The sequence below is a fragment of the Pezoporus occidentalis genome, unplaced genomic scaffold, assembly GCF_034315485.1.
Source record: "Pezoporus occidentalis ecotype Australia unplaced genomic scaffold, CSIRO_AGI_Poc_V1 ctg55, whole genome shotgun sequence".
Classification (NCBI taxonomy): Eukaryota; Metazoa; Chordata; class Aves; order Psittaciformes; family Psittacidae; genus Pezoporus; species Pezoporus occidentalis.
In genome coordinates, this window is record NW_026915888.1 from 2,801,570 (window position 1) to 2,820,239 (window position 18,670).

Sequence of the window (18,670 nt, forward strand, 5' to 3'; positions counted from 1 at the left end):
ATCAGCCTATAAATAATAATGCATCTTTTATATTCAACTTTTTCCCAGTGAAACGACATCTGCTATATTCAATTCCTGTGTATTTTCTCACATCGACTGAACAGCTCTCTTGGTGCTAGCTTGAAGCTCTGTCAGACTGCCTCCAAAAGGTAGAGGAAGACCCCATGTGAGATGGAGATGCCTGCAGCAGAACAGTGGAGGGCTCTCTGTCCAACAGCTCTTCTCTGTGTTTTAGCAGTCATTGTGATATTATACAGAATTCACAGGGGGGCTTTATTTCTGCTGCCCCAAATCTCAAAGCCATTTTCCATCTGGCTGCTCTTTGTGAACAAACTTCCCTATGGAAAGGTTTGAGTCCATCTGGAGCAGGGCCTGGAAGTTCATTAAAACATAAGACTTAGTAAAATTAAAATGCATAAGGATCATCACTCCAGCTTGGTGATGGGAAATCAAAGGTAGTGCCTGCTTTCTGAAAAGAGAAGGATGTATCTGACACCCGGTGTTTGATGGGGGTCCCACACTGTTCCTTTCATTTCCTAGTTGGTCACTGTGATGCTCGCAGTGTTTTCGAAGCAGCATTTCCACACATTTGACTTTTAAATTGCAGTGGGATTATAGCGACAGCACAGGCTTACATGCTTCAATGTGTGAAATACATTGTATTTGATATTCTTTAACCCGATAATAATGGGCTGTGGGTGAAAACTGCCATCAGCAATCACAGCTCCTGATTTTGCACTTGGATTTGCACTGCTCATCCTACCCACCCGGCTGCTGCCGGTGGCTTCAACATGACTTGATGTGGCTGTAGGGATGCATCACTGGCAGCAGAGCCTGTGTGTCCGGGGTTAGTGGCCTCTATGATCAGCTCAGTGAATATCTCCCCATAAACACTTGGTTTTTGTCAAACATCTCAATTCTGAGTCCCTGTTTTCAGTGCAGTGTAAATCAGGCTGCATGTTCCCCAGTGCTGGGAAGTCTGTGCTTCTGAAAGCAGGCTTTAACACCACCATGATTACAGCCTAATGCAAGTTTCTCTTAGGGCATGGCCTCAATATAAGGATTTAATTTTGAGGAGGAAACTAAGTGGGTGGAACTGAAAGCGATCCAAGTGCTCAAATGTCGATGTGCTGCGGCATTTTAATCGCAAGGAGCCAGTCAGTAGCTTTTGAGCTACGTTACTTGGGCAGAGGAAGTCAAAGGCTCCTCATAGTTGTTTCGGTGCTTTTCCATGTTGAAAGTTTTGGACATCTGTCTGCATGATTCCTGTTGAATTTCATGAGTTATGGCCCTGATGAATTTGGGAGCATGCCACCAAATGGACAGACAACCCCAAATACATAGAATCATAGAATAGTTAAGGTTGGAAAGGACCTGAAGATCATCCAGTTCCAACCCCCCTGCCATGGGCAGGGACACCTCACACTAAACCATGGCACCCAAGGCTCTGTCCAACCTGGCCTTGAACACTGTCAGGGATGGAGCATTCATGACCTCCCTGGGCAACCCATTCCAGTGCCTCACCACCCTAACAGGAAAGAATTTCCTCCTTATATCCAATCTAAACTTCCCCTGTTTCAGTTTTAACCTGTTACCCCTTGTCCTGTCACTACAGTCCTTAATGAAGAGTCCCTCCCCAGCATCCCTATAGGCCCCTTTCAGATACTGGAAGGCTGCTCTGAGGTCTCCACGCAGCCTTCTCTTCTCCAGGCTGAACAGCTCCAACTTTCTCAGCCTGTCTTCATACAGGAGGTGCTCCAATCCCTGATCATCCTCGTGGCCTCCTCTGGACTTGTTCCAACAGTTCCATGTCCTTTCACTGGCTGTCCTGCTGAATTTGGAATATTTAAAAGTTTCTGTTCATGTGTCTAAAAGCAACAGAAATGACATATAAATTCTGAAATTGAAGGGGCAGCAAAGCATCTAGAGCTAACTGCAGAGTGGATGGACGGAGGTGATGCAGGAAAAGCAAATACTGGAAGAGGGAATCGTGTGTATGCGCAGGTGACTGCACTGCGAGACTTTGCTCCTCTGAAATATTGATGATTTATTCTATGTACAGAGCTGGCAGGTGTCACTGGTGATGGTTCTGACCATTTCTTTACCTGGTGCTGGAGCAGACAGCCTGTTCAGGGCAGACATCCTGCACCCTGCTGTTTCCTCTGCTGTGAACAGCTCTCGGCAGAGGGCCCTGCAATCTCTGCAGCAATAAGGAACTGGGTGCGTTCTCACCTCCCAGTCCTGTTGGGCAGCATCAGCTCTGGAGTATGGAGCCCCCAGGAAAGGGGAGAGGTGCAGTGTTTGTGTTCAGGTGTGCTCCAGAACCAGGATGTGAAAACATGGATGCTTTGCCTCAATGACATCAGTAATGTCCACTTGAGCAAGAAAAGCAGCTCCCAGAGGCCCTGAGCTTGGTCTCGGCAGCACAGCACCAATATTGTCCTTGTTTCATGGCTGGAGAGCTGAGGTGCTGGAAACAGCATGTAGGTATCTGAAGGAGCCAGCACAGAGGTCCTGCTTTGTTTTAAGCATCAGGTTGTCCTTCCCTTGGGCACTGCACTAAAACCGTGCCATATCCTCAATACGCCTCATGCGGAGCCTGCTCCATTTGAGCTGAGCTTGCCTTGTCTGTGGCCAGTTAGGGCTGGTTTATATTTCCACTACCTGTCACCCTTTTATATTCTTTGTTCATATACAGAAGATAATAAGTCTGAAAGCCGAAAATGGGTATGGTGATAGAGAATATCTAAAGAGAGCACATGATGTTAAGTAATGACCGTTAAGCTCCATAATAAATCCTTGGTGATGGTACAAAACCTTTGCATCTGCTCGCAAGGTAGAATTATTTCATGGCTTCCAGGCCCCGTACGTGGATATATGTCAGTGCATCAGCATCTTCAGGGACACATCCATAATAAAGATAATACTAATTTTCATAGCAATGTGTTTTCCTGTCAGCCAAAGGTAATCAAGTGGTTAAAGGAGAACTCAGTTTGCTACCTAATGTGAAAAATAACTCATGCGTTTTATGTCTCGTCTTCTTCTAACTTCCACCAGTGTCAGGCCACATTGGTTTTGCATTTACTGTAACAACCTTCCCATAGATACGAGGCAGAGTGTGCTAAGTGTGGGGTTTCTAATCGCTTTCCTTGTGTGTCCAACGTCCCAGCTACCCACGGACCTTGGGCAGGATCAGATCATGGCTCCCAGCTAAACAGATTTAATGTGGAAATAAAAGAATGGATCCAAAATGAGGTGGAACTAACAGATGAAAATAATAAGGAGATTAAATGACAGTAATTGAAAGGGTTTCTAATGTCTTAGATGCAGTACAATAACACTCCTTTAGTATTTATCCAGCCTTGAAACCAGCTATTTCCTTGAGGAAGGCATAGACATTGATATAAGTGCTGTATTTTCTGTATCTGTTCTACCCAGGCTAATTGAAAAGCTATCATGGAGAGGAAATCGGGTTGGTGCTGGGAGCTTGTGCTTGCGCTCTCATCTTCAGGAAGGTATAGGAAATCTCCAGAAAATTAATTGTTTGGACTTGAAAGTGCTCCATTAGCTGAGGTGATGGGTGAATTCGGCGTTCCTCAGCAGCGATCCCGGGATCCAGATCTCACTACTCATCAGTTCTGCACCATTCAGTCCCGTATTTTCTAAGCCTGCATAAAATACAGTGGTGAATTACCACTGTAGCCCATGAGGCATCATGGCAGAGGCAAGCACGCTCACAGCACCTGGTTTAAGAGATAAGATCATCCCAGGGCAGCAGAATTACCACTCCCAAGCACTAATAAGGTTGTTAAACGTCCCTATAAAGACAAACACTCCTGTTGAACACACACACATTGTCTATCTGTGTGTATAAAAGCGAAATATAAACCCTGTTTTCTGGCCAGGTCCCCATCAAGTCCATTGCTCTGAGGACCACAACCCTTCCATGCTGCAGGAGCGGCCCCATTGCCATCAGGGACTCGCAGCTCCTCATCACTGGGGACATGTCCCATGGTTTCATATCCCTTCCAACCTGCAGTGCCTTCCGAGTGCAGGAAATGCTTTATTTTCTTCTCTTCGTTTGCTTTTCATGTTCCTCCTTTTAATGGTGTGTTAGTGGCAGGGAAACCTGTAGAAATAAAAGCACACTGCAAAAAGGCTACAAGAAAACACTTGATACCAGGGAGGGATGAATGAGACCTTGAAATTACAGCCTGCGATATATGAGCCAGTGCTGCTCGCAGGTACTCGAGGCATTAATTCCTGAATACTGTCTGCTTTAGTAGGTAATTTTTGTGACATGCCTGGAGAGGCTGGTGCCTTTCCCCATCTACTGTAATGAAGTATGGCAGGTTTGAGAGAGATGAAGGACTTTGCAAAGGTGCAGCAGCCTGACGCCGGGATTCATTTTGAGCATGAGCTGGTTCCTATTTTATCTAAGCCTGATTCCGTCATCCTTGGAAAGGATGGTGCTTGCTTTTGATGGTGAATCTTGTTATAAGTACTTCTTTGGCATGCCAGTGAAGAAGAAAAGCTATCACGATTTGACACGTGAAACGTGAAGTCTCAATTACTTTTATGTTGTTTTTCCTTCTGTGCATCGGGAGTGAAAAATACATTTTAATTAAAAAGAGAAAGATGATATCCAGATCTCGGCATGCCTCGTGCAGAACAGCCTGGATCTGGGAGTGCTTCCCAAGGCTCGGAGCACAGCTTGTGCTGCGCTTCGCAGGCATGGGCAGCAGCCGTGGCTGATAATGCCGACTGATTGATTTGGCCATTATCTGACACTTTCTTTACTTAAGGGAAAAGGAGGCTGTGGATGATGTCCTGCACATTCAGATAGCTGCTACTGTGATGTTCTTGATGCATTTTATGTTCTAATCCTTCTTTTTCTTTGCAGGCCTGTTCTTTTTAAGGAAATGAGGGTTATGAGAGTGTGCTTTTGCCTTCCATCATCACCTCCTGCCCCAGCCACTTCTGAATCCCTTGACCAGCCTGAATTTGCTCATGAGAAGAAGGCTCAGAGATAATGAATCTCTGCAAGTGTTGCTCCAGTCAGCGGTGAAGCAAAGATACTACTCAGGTAATAATTACAAGTAAAAATACATACAAAATACGCTCCCAGGTAAAAAACAGGTAGATTATTATGCTCTTTTGTTGATACTGTATGGATTATTAGCCAGCATCTAAGCTGGACTGGCTGCAGCACGTGCTCCTGACCATGCAGCAAGCCAGAACAAAGCCAAAAGCCACTGAAAATGCAAGGGCATTTCCGAACATGCTGTGGAGCTAAGGTGTTGGGAGAATGGTGGCCTCCGCGTTAAGGAGCTGAGCCTCTGATCCCCATGTTACTACAATCTCACACTGCATTTTCCACTGACCAGAAAGAAGGTCAAATTAGCTCTTTTGCTCAAATTAATGCCTACTTTGAAATAAAAAGGGTAATTGTTGGTGTGTTGGGTCAAATTGTCTCCTAATGCATTTTGGAGAGCCACGTCTGAAAATGGAGAGGGTGTTTTCCTTGCCTGTGTTGCCTGATGGTCCTTAAAGGCATCTCAATAGTAATAAGTAACAGTATATGCCTTCAATCAGTCTATTTAGGATAAAGGCCTTGGTTCTTCCTCCATTACAGTAAGTGGACTAAGAAGAAAGCTTTCTCTGGAGCATCCTCTAATTCCCAGCTGCACTGCACCACTTCACTAATAAAGCACTATTTTTTTCATCACAGACAATTCTGTTTACCCATCACTGTGCTTAGCAAAGTGCGTTGAAAGCCAACCAACTTCAACATCTAGCCCATAATGATGCTTTGCACTTCCCTTTGAATGCTCCAGCTGCTGGGAGCTGAGATCACTGATCCCGATGGGTACTTCAGCTGGTCTTTCCTCAAGGCAACCTCACTAAACAAGCTTAAATTTAGTCCATGCCTTCCTGAATGACACTGGAATCGTAACATGCTGTGCTATGAGACTGGCAATCCCTCTGCTTGGTGGTGCGTGGCTGCAGCAGTGCTCTGTGTATCTGAGATCGTCAACAACTTAAAAGGGATCAAACGCAGCCATGACAAGCATGTAGCTGGGTAATTATGCAGTATTTGAATGGAATCATCAAAAATTCATTACATTGTCTGCATGTCTTGTGCTCATAAAGAAAAAAAAGGCATAAAATGGAAAAAAAATTGAAATCCCACTTTTGTTAAATGAGGAAGTGCTGCTGAATTGGTCGTGCTTTGCTCCAGAAATGACCCAATGGAAGTTCATGGCATAATGACCTCAAATCCCAGTGGCTTTAGGACTGTGGCAGGTGGGAAGCTGAGGAGGGGGGCAATGGGATCTCCTTACAGCCCCTCTGGTATGCCCCAGCAGAAGCTCACATTGGGGTATCAGCACCCTTCCCATGGAGGTGGATGGGTTTGTCCCACCCCTGTCAATGCTGGAACTGGTGGAAGATGTGGTGGAAGACTCGTGCTTCCACCCCATGTCCCACTGTGATAGGTACGGCCACCCCATCCTCTTCTCCAGGCACATGGGAATGGGCAGGGCTCGCAGAGATCAGGGGTTGCTGCTTGCAAGCTCTCTGCTGAACGTAGTTACATGGATTTGGTGCATGTAGCACACGCCTTTAATTGGGTTAAAGGGTCCATGAATAAACAGGGTCTTTCTACATGAGCCCTTTTGGCACCCTAAGTCAGGCTAGAGCTCATAATAACTGTTTGTTTAATACTTGGTGTATGTCACTAATCATCTTTACTTCAAAGGAACTGATTACATTTAAACCCCAGGAAGTCAATGAGTATTTTATTACCAATTTCATTAAGGTCAGCATTTTAATTCTTGCCACCTAAATCTCTACGTTTGAGTAAAAATTTCTCTACAGCTCGTTACTTTAAATGTGAAAGCAGTGGGTGAACCTTACCAATCACATCATCTATTACTATATTTACTACCGGGGTAGCTGCAACGCTAGAAGGACTCTTCAAATAAACAGTCATTAAGGATGACAGTGATAATGGAATGTGTGCTGTGAAATCATCTAATTACTGACACTTCGAGTCTGGATCAACAGTTTGCTTGGAAATAGAATACAATTAAATCCTTTTGCTCCGAGTACAACCCAAAGAGCAATAAACTCTCAGAATTCATACAGTAAAACGTGAATAAAAGGTGCCTTGTAAAGAAGATTTGGCACATTTGGAGGATAATATTCTTGTAGAAAATACAAGTCATGACTACCATTCTTGGACCCGTTTGCTGGGGTCTATTAAAACTTGTTATGGAAGCAAAAAGGAGGTTCCCAAAGGAAAGCGAGAAGATAAGAATAGTAACAGATGCTACAGCACCCCAGAATGCTTTCCGGTTGGCTGTAGAGGATATCTAGAACCTGATAGGAACAGTAATTGCTTTAGTGGGTCAAGGCTTTGAAAAGGAATGTAGCAAAACGAACAGATGCATCTAATCTGTTATTCAGAATTAGAATGATCAGAGATGCTTCTGAGTGTGGAAGGTCACCATCGCAGTTTGTTGATGCGGGCTGTGAAACAGAAATGCGAGTCAGTGTGCTAAGTAGTTATTAGAGTTAACTGGACACCTGGAAAGGTGTCTGCAAACATGTTTGATCTGAATGCGTTCATTTTCCGTAAGTCGGAGTGCGTGAGGATTGCAGGGAGCAGCTTGTCTTTCGCAGCTGTGGAAGTGTGATAGGAGCGTGCCTGAGCTGCTGGCAATGAATAGCAATGCAGGGACAGAAAATCTGTCCTACAGGAAACCTGGAGAGGGGCTTCGGACAAGGGCCTGTAGGGACAGGCCAAGGGGAATGGCTTTAACCTGCCAGAGGGGAGACTGAGATGAGCTCTTAGGCAGAAGCTCTTCCCTGTGAGGGTGCTGAGGCGCTGGCACAGGGTGCCCAGAGAAGCTGTGGCTGCCCCATCCCTGGCAGTGTTCAAGGCCAGGCTGGACACAGGGGCTTGGAGCAAGCTGCTCTAGTGGAAGGTGTTCCTGCCTGTGGCAGGGGTTGGAGCTGGAGGAGCTTTGAGGTCCCTTCCAACCCAAACCACTCTGTGATTCCATGATATGCCAGAAGGGGACCCAAGAGGAGCTCTGGAGCTGTGAACCCATCCCTTGCTTGGTGTCCCTCATGGATGCTGCACTTACTGGGACTCTGTGCCAGGCAAGAGGCATCTCGCTGTCTGCACAGGCTGTGGCAGGTACAAGGTGCTGTGATCTCTTCTGTCTCTTGATGCATGGGAAAGCATTACAGCACCTTTGCCAGACATCTCCAGTGGTGTAGGAGACTCCAGAAACATTCTGAGTGGCCCTTTCTAGCACTAACCCATGTACCCCTTGTCAAGAGCAAACTTCAGGCATGAAAAGATGGCAAAGGAAAGATGAATGTTTTCCAGGTTACATTGCTCGTAGCTGGCCAGAGCTCCTTCCTCTTTGTGTCTCTAACAAGAAATCTGGGTTGCATGTATTTAAAAAGAAAGGTTTTTCAGCTATTAGTGAGAAAACACAGGAGCAGCTTTCTCATCAGTTTTTGCTATTAATTAAAACCTGTATAACCCAGCAGCATGAAAGAGCCAAGAATGTCATTGCTCAAGGATCACAGCCTTTAATAGAAGTCAGGGTGGCACCATTTGTGACCATCTGATGTTTACAACTGCCGCCTTTAAAGCACATCCACCTTGGCTCGTCTCCATTCTTGCTTTAACCTCAATGACTTTGGCATAAGTGATTTCAGTGCTCAACTTTGCCCGTTTTGTCTTCCATGGAATATGAAATCTGCTGCTTGCTTATCAAATATGAAACTGTGTACAACTGGGCAGCCTCGTGCTAATGGAATCGATACAGCAAAAGAGATCTCACAACCTCCCTGTACTTTTTACCATTTACTTTGTTCGTCACCCATTAATTCTTATATTGATTTAGCTATAAAACACAAACTGCATTCCTATCACAGCCCGAGGAAAAAAAGCACATTGATTATATTGGAACCAGGTATGTTGTAAAAATGAAATGCCTGAAACATTTAAATGTTGTAAGCTCCGCTAAAGTACATAAATCACATTTTTTAATGTTGTAAATGAGTGGTGCTGCCTTAAGCAAGGGAAAAATATGGTGCCATAAACCAACTCTGACACAACAGAACGGTCTCTGTTTCTCTGTACCTGCCGTTTCAGAAATGCTATCAATAATGGTTACGGTTGTTTGCAAGAGGGAGGGGGGAAACGTTCTCAGTATCCCCTTTAAAAAGTTCCCTCAAAGTCACTTTGCAAAATTGACACCAGCCCTGGTTTACCTGGCTATAAATAAAGCCTGATTATTTCTCTGTCCTGTTTACTTATATCACCTACTCATCAAAAGCTTTTTGATGCATCATTACTAATGATTGGTTCAGGAGCCAAAGTTGAACCTTGCTCTTTGACTGTTATTGATGGGGAGGAAGCTGCAGCTGCTTCCTACCACCTCGGTGACCACATTGTCCGCTGGACACTGGTCTACCAGCTCAAAGGGAAGGGAATTCATCTTTCTGCACCACTTAAGAGTTTAACCCTGAGGAGAGAAGACAACGGATGGGGTACAGTTCTACGCTGGGAGAGTGCCATGGCAAGGAAAAAGAGTAAAAAAGAATTCCATCATGAGTATAAACTAGTTGATTTTGTCAGCCAAGTTATGATTGCAGAAATCACTTCTGGCTGAGATTCCCAAAGTGCTTTGGAGTCCTGGTCATGATCCAGGACTCTGCTAAGCCCAGTACAAGCCAGGCAAGTGATTTTGGAGAGCCTGCAGTGAGCAAAACGACAAGTGGCAACAGCCAGGCAGGGATGGATTTTGGTCCAGCAGGAAAGAAAGGGAGGATGAGGGTAAGAAGGATTGGGTGGGAGTGGTCTCAAGAACTTAAAACCCTAAAATGTTTGCAAGGCTTTCAGGGTCCAGGGAAAGTGATTTGATGGGGAGTTAAAACGGGAGGATGGCAGGAAGAAAGGAAAAATGAGGGTGATTAAGGTGGGTATTGTGCATTTGCCGAAGATTTAAGCCGGTCAGAATGGGGTCTTAGCTTCCTGCTCAGCGCTGTGTCTGTGCATGATGCTACCCAATCATCCCTTGTGCCAGATTTTCTTGAATGAGCCTGGGAAAAGGAATTAACTCATCTTGGATTAAAGATCATAAAGCAGGATGGGGGAGCTGTCTGCAGCCTAAGCCTTGGGTGGTGTTTCTGGTGTTTTAGTTCTTGCTCCATCTTTTCCAATTCAAGGTTTCTTTGTGTGTTTTTCTCACCCATGAGTCAGAGCAGATGCTGCAGAATCTGGGACTGCTCTGCCAAACTTTGCTTATCTGACAGCTAAAGCCTCCCTGCTTCAATCTAAACCCCAGCAAAACTCCAGTGACTGTAAAGACGTTGCTATGGACCTTACCTACTGAAAGCAGAATTTGGCTTGTTCCTCTGTAAAGGAGAGAAGCAAAGGATTTACTAGAGGGGATGTGAAAATTCACTAATGCTGCTGGGGCTCTTTCCACATGTGGTATCCCATAGGATAAGGCTGGTGGAAATGAAGCTGTGTGCAGTCTGTAGCACTAAACAACAAGCATTGCACCTAAAATGTGATGTGTATAGGTCCTTTTACCGGGGAAGGGAATATTATCCATAGGGAGGTGGCAGATGTGAGACTGACTTTTCCCAGCAGGAAATCTGCAGCTGCAAAATTCCAGTTGATTCCTGGGTGCTTTGTTGTTGGAGTTCATCAACACCAGTTTTCCCTGTGGGGCTGGCAATCATTCCCTCTTTAAAGTTAAAACGGGAGGTTGCTCTTGCCCCAGTTGGGTCAGCACTGTTGCAGGTCTGTTCTCCATGGGTTTGCATGGCAGCAGCGCTTCCTCCTTGCCTATCTCCACCTTCTGTCTTCCTCCCAGGTATGGGGGGAGAAACCCCATGGAACAACTTCAATATTGAAAACCCTGTTGTTATCAACACTGTAGCCAATTTTGGTTTAAAATATAAAGTTTATTAAACTGAGTAAGCGATAGCAGATAAAACAGCGCTGGGTGCACAGGGACCCCTCCACTCCGCCCAAGACGCGCACACGTGGTCCCTGGGAGGCGGTCCTTTATCTTTTTCGGTTCAAGGCCCCAGCCAATCCTGCCGCCCCTCCTCACTCGGACGTTGACGTGGCTCTTCCCCATTGGTTCCCTTTGTTGCAGGGGTCTCATTACCGAGAACTTTCGAGAAGCGCCCACTGCCAGCCTCCAGCCTCCTCACCGCCGCAGCCCCCTCCCCTCAAGCGTTGCAACAAGACACCACTTCGAGCCACCCAGCCCCCCTTTTCTCTCTCACAATCCCGCGCAACAATACAACTGATCTCCCCTCCATTACCTACAGAGTACAACAGTTACAGTCAAAAGGAGAATTGTTTCACATAAGGACAGCCCCAGAGAGCTTCCCTCCCCCCAAACTTCTCGATGAACAAACCCCACACATTACACTGTGAAATGATTCCTGTTCCTGCAAGAGAGAGCTCGGTGAGTGTTATCACCAATTTTGGTGTAGCCAATTTTGGTTTAAAGTATGAAGTTTATTAAACTGAGTAAGTGATAGCAGATAAAACAGCGCTGGGTGCACTGAGGAGTCCTCTGCTCCGCCCAAGACGCGCACACGTGGTCCGTGCGAGGCGGTCCTTTATCTTCTCCGGTTCAAGGCCCCGGCCAATCCTGTCGCCCCTCCTCACTCGGATGTTGACATGGCTCTTCCCCATTGGTTCCCTTTGTTGCAGGGGGTCTCATTACCGAGAAGTTTCGGGAAGTTTCCAGAAGCTCCCAGAAGCGCCCACTGCCAGCCTCCTCACGCCGCAGCCCCCTCCCCTCAAGCGTTGCAACAAGGCACCACTTCTCTCACAATCCCGCACAACAATACAACTGACCTCCCCCCATTACCTACAGAGTACAAGAGTTACAGAGTCAAAAGGAGAATTGTTTCACATAAGGACAGCCCCAGAGAGCCTCCCTCCCCCCAGACTTCTTGATGAACAAACCCCACACATTACAGTGAGGACTGATCTAAAGGTGAGCTCCAAGGCTTTTCCAAGTTGATGATTCAAGTAAATTGTTTCAAATAAAGACTCTTGTTTTCCCAGCTCTCAATTTTTAATGGCAAGGATCAAACCTGCACGATCATCACACGTTTGCTCAGGGTATTTTTGTCTTAATCACAGCTCCTTTGGTCACCTGTGGCAAATGAAAGCAGCTGTGGAGAGTGCCCCCAGGCCTGGGTGGGTGATGGAGGGCTGCTCCCTATCAGATCCGTTGTGAAAACATAGGGAAGCTGAGGAACTGGAGAACAATAAAGCAAAGAACCTGATTTATTTTTATGGGTGTTGAGCCCATAGAGCTGTCATGCAGCACATCTTGGAAGGACAGGTTGCTGTGATAGATGAACAGGAGCTGTGGCTGCTCCGAGAAGAAGCTTTAGATGGGCGATTTGGTTCAAGTTGTTGGAGCTTTCACAAATGCACAAGAGCGAGGAATCAGAGGCAGTCCTTGCAAACTCTGTGAAGCTGAATGGCTGCTCTTACAGGCTCTGCTTAAAACCCAGCTATCACCAGTGCATGCAACTCTTTTCGATACCATAGCCATGTGTTGGGGACATGTAATAACAACCAAGCCAGGAAATACGGTTGATGGAGTTAAAGTGAGATAAAACAGGGACTTTTTCTGAGGCCGACGAGTTACAAAGGGGCCAGTTCAAACTCCGATCCCCAAGGTTCCCTTCTCTCTTTCGTGGAGGCTTTCTAAAGAGCAGCTCCTGCAGCCCCTTCTCTTACAGCTCCCCCCAGCACATCGTGCCCTGCAGGAGGTTAATGAGGGAGCCAGCAAAGCTGGGGCTCTTCACCACGTGTTTTAAGTTGCTAAGTGCTCTCTTCTGTTAAAACTAAGGTGCATTTGCAAACCTGCCTTAACGAGGGTCATTATCCACCTCCAAGCAACGGGATCCAGTTAAACTAAGGCAGCTGGGGAAGACGGTTTACTGCTGGTTCCTTTTTACCCGCCCTTGCAGAGCAGCCTGGGGGTGAGTCGTCGTGGGTCAGCACAAGCAAAGTTCGCAACTTGCAGTCATGGTCCAGCTCTAGGTAAGGTGAAAGGTTTTTCTTTGTTTAAACAGGGCTCCCTAAGTCTTTTCCGAGCGCTAAACTTGCTGTGGTGCAGCGCTAGGAGCCAGGGAGCTGATGGTAACGGTGGTGTGTGTGGAGGGGAAAACCTGATTTATTGTTTTTTGTGGTGCAGGATGTTGGATTTAGTTTGGTTTATTGTTTTCCAGTTGCGGTCATGGTATTAGTTAAGCATTTGCTTGCACTTAAAAGATGCTGTGGTGAGGATAAAGTAACCAAACTCCTGATGGGCTTTAGGCATCTAGTTACCAAACAGGTCTTGCTCTTTCTCCAGGCAGTTTCTCTTTAAAGCAAGTTGTTATGATAAGCGCTGTTTGTGATGTCCCACTCTGCGCTTCTAAGAACGTTCTGTGTCCTCAGCTTGAGGTGTTTTGTCTCTAACTACTTGAATTGCTCTTTTCTGCCTCAGACACAGGTAATTGTTATTGCTGCAAAACGCTCTCTTGGATGATTATCGGTTGACTTGCATTAATATTTACAATAACTTTTTTTGTTAGCAAGTTTCGCTACAACAGGAAATGAAATGCAAATTAACAACTGTAAAGATTAAAACATAATGAAATAGGACACGAACTCCGGAGAGCTAATGAATAAAGTGGCTCGAAGGCACAAAAAGGTGTCCTTCAAAAAACAAACAGAGAGATAAATAATAAGATAAATAATTTTGAGGCATTAAACTGTCAAAGAGAAAGAAATCCCATGTACGGGAGAAATTGTTTCATGGCCAAGTTATAATTGCATTCCTTTTTCTTACTGGAAAGCTGAAGGTTCTCTGTGAATTTAACCAAGTGTGTAATTGCTGCACGGTGGGTCCTTTCCTAACTTACAAATCAGCGCATCCACATGCCTCTCTGTTTAACTTTACTCTTCTTATCTGGCTGTTTAACAAATACATTGGTCTAATGGGCACATACATTAGTTTTTAAGGAGTATTTGTCTCTGCTTTCTGTTCCCTAAAGCAGAGATGCTGGGTTGCTTTTATAAGGGGTTTGGAGTTTGTCTGCTTCAGCAAAGCTCCCAAGCCCTGATGCCTTTTATCGTTCATGAGACTCTCTTTTGTCCCTAAGATTCCCTAAGATAGCCCATTGCTTTTTTGTTTAATGAATGGCTGCGGACAAAACCTGTGCATAGGTGCTGCTGGCTGCTTTCTGGGGCAAACCCCTCCCTGACTACATCTGACCCTGCCGAGTTCATTTGTATTGTTGTTTAGGCTTTGTTGTTTTAAGTCGCTTGGATGTTGTGAAATCACGAGGTGTATCTGATTCAGTCTAATATTCTCTCATATTCTATTTAGTATTTTATAGCAGTAGCAAGGTGCAAACTTTTTTTTTTTTTTTTTAGGTATGAGTCTAAAATATCTCCCCTTAAAATCAAGGGAGAGGTTCCCAGGGCATTGCTCAGAGTGGGATTAAACCCTTAAACGTTAGGGCTGGGATTCTTCCTTCTGCTCATGGTTAATCCATGTACAGCTCTGGCATTGCAGAGGAGATGGAAAGGAGCCTTCAGGGAGTTGCTGCTCCCTTGCTGCTAAGAGGCAGCACTAGCTGCCCAGGAGGATACAAACCTCTGTAATCCCAGGTCATTTGGATTACCCAGTTGTAGCCTGAAACGCTTCTCTTCTTGGCCTGCCTTCCATCACTACTGGTTTAATTAAGGATGAAGGCTTGGACTTCTGAACTATTGGCATGCTCCTGGGTGATGAGATTTGCCTGGCTGGATTTTCAGGTGGGTTTGAGCCTCCCCGGAAACAAATTGAAATGAACTGCTGAAGTTCTAGGTGTGTTTGTTAAATAAACACCGATCTTTTTCTCTAATTTCACCCATTTCTGGTGAATTTTCATGGCACTCTTTGAAGACCCAGGTGGGACCTCGCAGTAGTTACTTGCCCTAATGAAGCTCGTTTGCATATGTGAGTCGAGGCAGTCAGGCGCTCCAGTGGGTCACTGATCATAAAACACAAAGAAAACCCCAGGCACCCAGGAATTTTGGAAGTCATCATAGACTGGCCAGAAGGGAAAGACTTCGAGTATCAGAGGAGGAGGTGACGTACGCTGGAAACGGGAATGGTGGCAGTGATCAGGATGTGTGGGACCTGGGAATTATGTAAATGGTACAGAATTAGGGGGTGGATTGTCCTCGTTTTGGCTGGCATGGTGTTAGTTTTCTTCCTGGTAGCTGCTGTAGGTCTGTGTTTGGGTTTTAGGATGAGAAGAATGTTGAAAATGCATTGATGTTTTACTTGTTGCTCAGTCAAGGCCTTTCCAGCTTCTCAGCCCACCCCATCAGTGAGGAGGCTGTGGTGGGGGACAAGAAGCTGGGATGGGACACAGCCAGGACAGCTGGCCCCAACTGACTAAAGGGGTATTCCATAGCATAGGATGTCATGATCAGTATATAAACTAGGGGGAAATCTGGCTTGGTGCCACTGCTCAGGACCTGGCTGGGTATCAGTTGATGGGTGGTGAGCAACTGCGTTGTACATCACTTGTATGTTATAATTTTATTATTATTATTTCCCTTTCTGTTTCTTAGTAGATGGTTTTTACCTCAACCCACAAATTCTGCTTTTGTTTTCAAGGCCACTGGGGAGGAATTGGGGGGAGTGAGGGGCTGCGTGGTGTTTGACTGCCAGTTGGGTTAAACCATAACAGACTCTGATTTTTTTTTTATAAGAGAATTCATGCAAACACCACTTCTGTTTATTCTCAGCCTGATGTCAGACTAATTCTGTGTATGATATCGCATTCATTATCATACATCAAGCTGTGATGGCAAACAGAGGGCTTCACCCAAAGAGCAAAGAGGAGGAATGAACTCTCAGAAACACATCAAACCTCACAAGTTAATTTTAAACTAGAACCAGCTGTACAAACCAATGTCTTTTCTCTTTGTCATTTGCACTTCACATTCACAAGGATGGCCAAGCCCTGGCACAGTTGATGCAGTAAAAAAAAAATCCCCTCTCCTGATGGAAATGCTTGCAGCTTTTTATCATGGAGTCTTCTTGTCTCTTAAACCTCATCTTTACTCTCTAGTACCAGCTCTGTATTGTCTCTTGGTGGCCTCAAGGTTGCAGCTTGATTGGCCAGAGTTAGTGCTTTCCAACTTGGTAGCACCTCGTGATGCCTGAGCAATTAGACCAAGCATAAAAATAATGTCTTCTACTCTATTACCTGTAGATGAGGATCTGCCCTAGTAAATACATAAGGGGAAAGAAATTCTATCGCCACTGATGTACATTCTCCTCCACCTTTCCATAACCTTGTTGTCAAGTTATACAAGTATTTCACTGGCTGCATGCAGACCTGGCTTTAGCAAGGGTGTATTTCAGCTCTCCATAAATAAAAATAATGGGCCTAATTTTCATCTTTGCTAAGGACCACTTGTATCTGTTCAGGGATAGATCCTCAGCTGCCTCAGCATCACTGCAGCCGGTGGAGTCTGGATGCTTTGTGCCTACCAGTGGTTTGTTCCTGGGTGTTTCATGGCCCCATCGAGTAAGTGCAAATTTACACCAGAGCCTTGCACAGGGCCTGAGCTGGAATGAGGAACAGGTCTAATTAAATGTTGTAACTGAAATCATTATCAAGGTCTCGCTCATTTTCATTGTACAGATATTCCAGCTGAAAGGATTGTATTTACAAGTGCTATTTATAATTAAGCATTTCACTCGATTTGCCTGCAAACGGAATGTAAATCATATTTTGCTCTGCTAAAAGGCAAGGAAAAGGGGAAAGTATCTCTGAGTAATTTATGTTGTGTTTTGTGGTTAGCAGAACCACAGGTTTATGCAAATAGGGGTTGGTTGAAGTCTCTGTGTGTTTTACTTGTAGGGACACTTTATTTTAGTCAGGCTCTGCTGGGCAAAGGAGAAGGGAAACAAGATTGTCCTGCTCCCCCTCTGCACTGCAGCTCAGCAACTCCTGGGGATGCCTGGGCTCTGCACGCCAGGATGGAGGGGGAATGTGTCCCGCCCATCAGTGGCTGTTACATCCAGCCTGTGCCTCACTACAGTTTGCGGTGGTCCTGGGAGTTTAATGGGTACCTGAAGCTCTCATGGGGTGGGAAAGGTGCTGGTGCATCAGTAAGGAGGCTTCCTGGCACGCAGGGGATTACCTGTTCAATGCAGTCTGAGATGTAAGGGAAGATTAAACCCCTGCTTTGGGCTGCTCAGGTAGAGGAAAGCTGTCTGGAGCAGGATACCTGGATATGCAGGGAATCCTTTTGTGCAGGGGTGATACAAAGCTTGTCAGAGCACTGAAAGATGAGGGTAACTAACTCCTTTGGTGCCTCATGGCTCAGGTATGGATCGGATTTTCTTGCAGCAAGTGAGCTCCTAATGTTGCTTGAAGGCTTCTGGGGTTTAATCCTCAAGATGGAAGGAGACTTAAAACCTTAATGCACAGAGGAACTTCTTTACCACCTTGGGAAGCCCTCTGACCCCTTGGCTATGACAGCAGGATGCTGTGCAAGAGCCACTGGGTGATTTCATGTTGTTAATGGTGCAGCCTTGTTTCCCTGCCATAGTGCAGCTTCACTCCTTGGTCACGTCAGGGTGGATCTTGCATTTCTATAGACACCAACTCATGTGCTTTGTGAAAGTGTGGCTTCATTTGGTACTTTAATTTTACACATAAGCTCTACAAGCGTATTGTGTCGAGTTTAAGTTCTAGGCCTTTTTAACCCTGGTTTTGCCATACTTTAGGTGTTTATCCTTTGGCTATCCCCTTTAATTGAGAAGTGACTCTTCAATTCACCACTGAAAATGAAGCATTTTCATTACCATGGTGATCAGGAGCTCCAGCCAAGGGTTAGACTCTGGTTGTGCTAGACACTGTGCATCATAGCCCAGAAAGGTGATACCTGCCTTAAACACCTTGTAATCCAATAGGAAGACAAAGAAAATCTATGTATCTAATAACAAGGGAAGGGGCTGATGAGTGGGGGCCAGGGAAGGCAATAACCAGTGATGGCTCACTGGGCTCTCATCAAACCCTTCCCTGCGGGGGGATGCAAGTTGTGCTGCCAGTTCTGCCTGAGCAGACCTCCAAAATTAGGCAAATTTAAAGGCCATCTGCTGGTAGATCAGCTAAATAAAAATATAATGTAATTGGATTGGGTGCTCATTGCAGCCTCCTGGGTTATAAATGAGAGGGAAAGGTCCCATTTCTTCAGGCTATCTGAAGCCGAGTGGATTTATTGCCTCGGCTTTTCATAACCTGTGCTTTAAGATGTAATATCAATTTCTCTGATGTCTTTTTAGCTGTGGAGAATCTCTTGCAATGCTCTGTGTGTGACACAGCATCACCGATACTTGGCTGGACCTGTGCCAAAGGCTTCCGTGTTTATATCGCTCCTGACTGTGTTGGGAAACAAGTAGATTGTGAAATGACAGGACAAATCAGTTGGGTTGGAAGCTTCCAGCTCCAGTAATTACAGCTCTGTAATCTCCTGCTTCACAATTCAGTGCTGCAGATACCAGTCTCCAGGGGTTATGGGAATAGCAAGAGC

General features: G+C 45.5%; 1 protein-coding gene across 3 annotated transcripts in view; it reads left to right on the forward strand.

Annotated features, from left to right (window-relative positions):
* Positions 1 to 4,918: 4,918 nt before the first annotated feature.
* FSTL4 (follistatin like 4) overlaps positions 4,919 to 18,670 on the forward strand; it is a 391,441-nt gene continuing 377,689 nt past the window's right edge. For 2 of the 3 annotated variants that reach the window (XM_062638103.1, XM_062638109.1), the window contains exon 1: positions 13,035 to 13,120. The gene's annotated coding sequence lies outside the window, so the exon portion shown is untranslated. Of the gene's footprint in view, positions 5,087 to 13,034; positions 13,121 to 18,670 lie in introns of those variants that run through there. The other variant, XM_062638106.1, reaches the window with a different exon arrangement.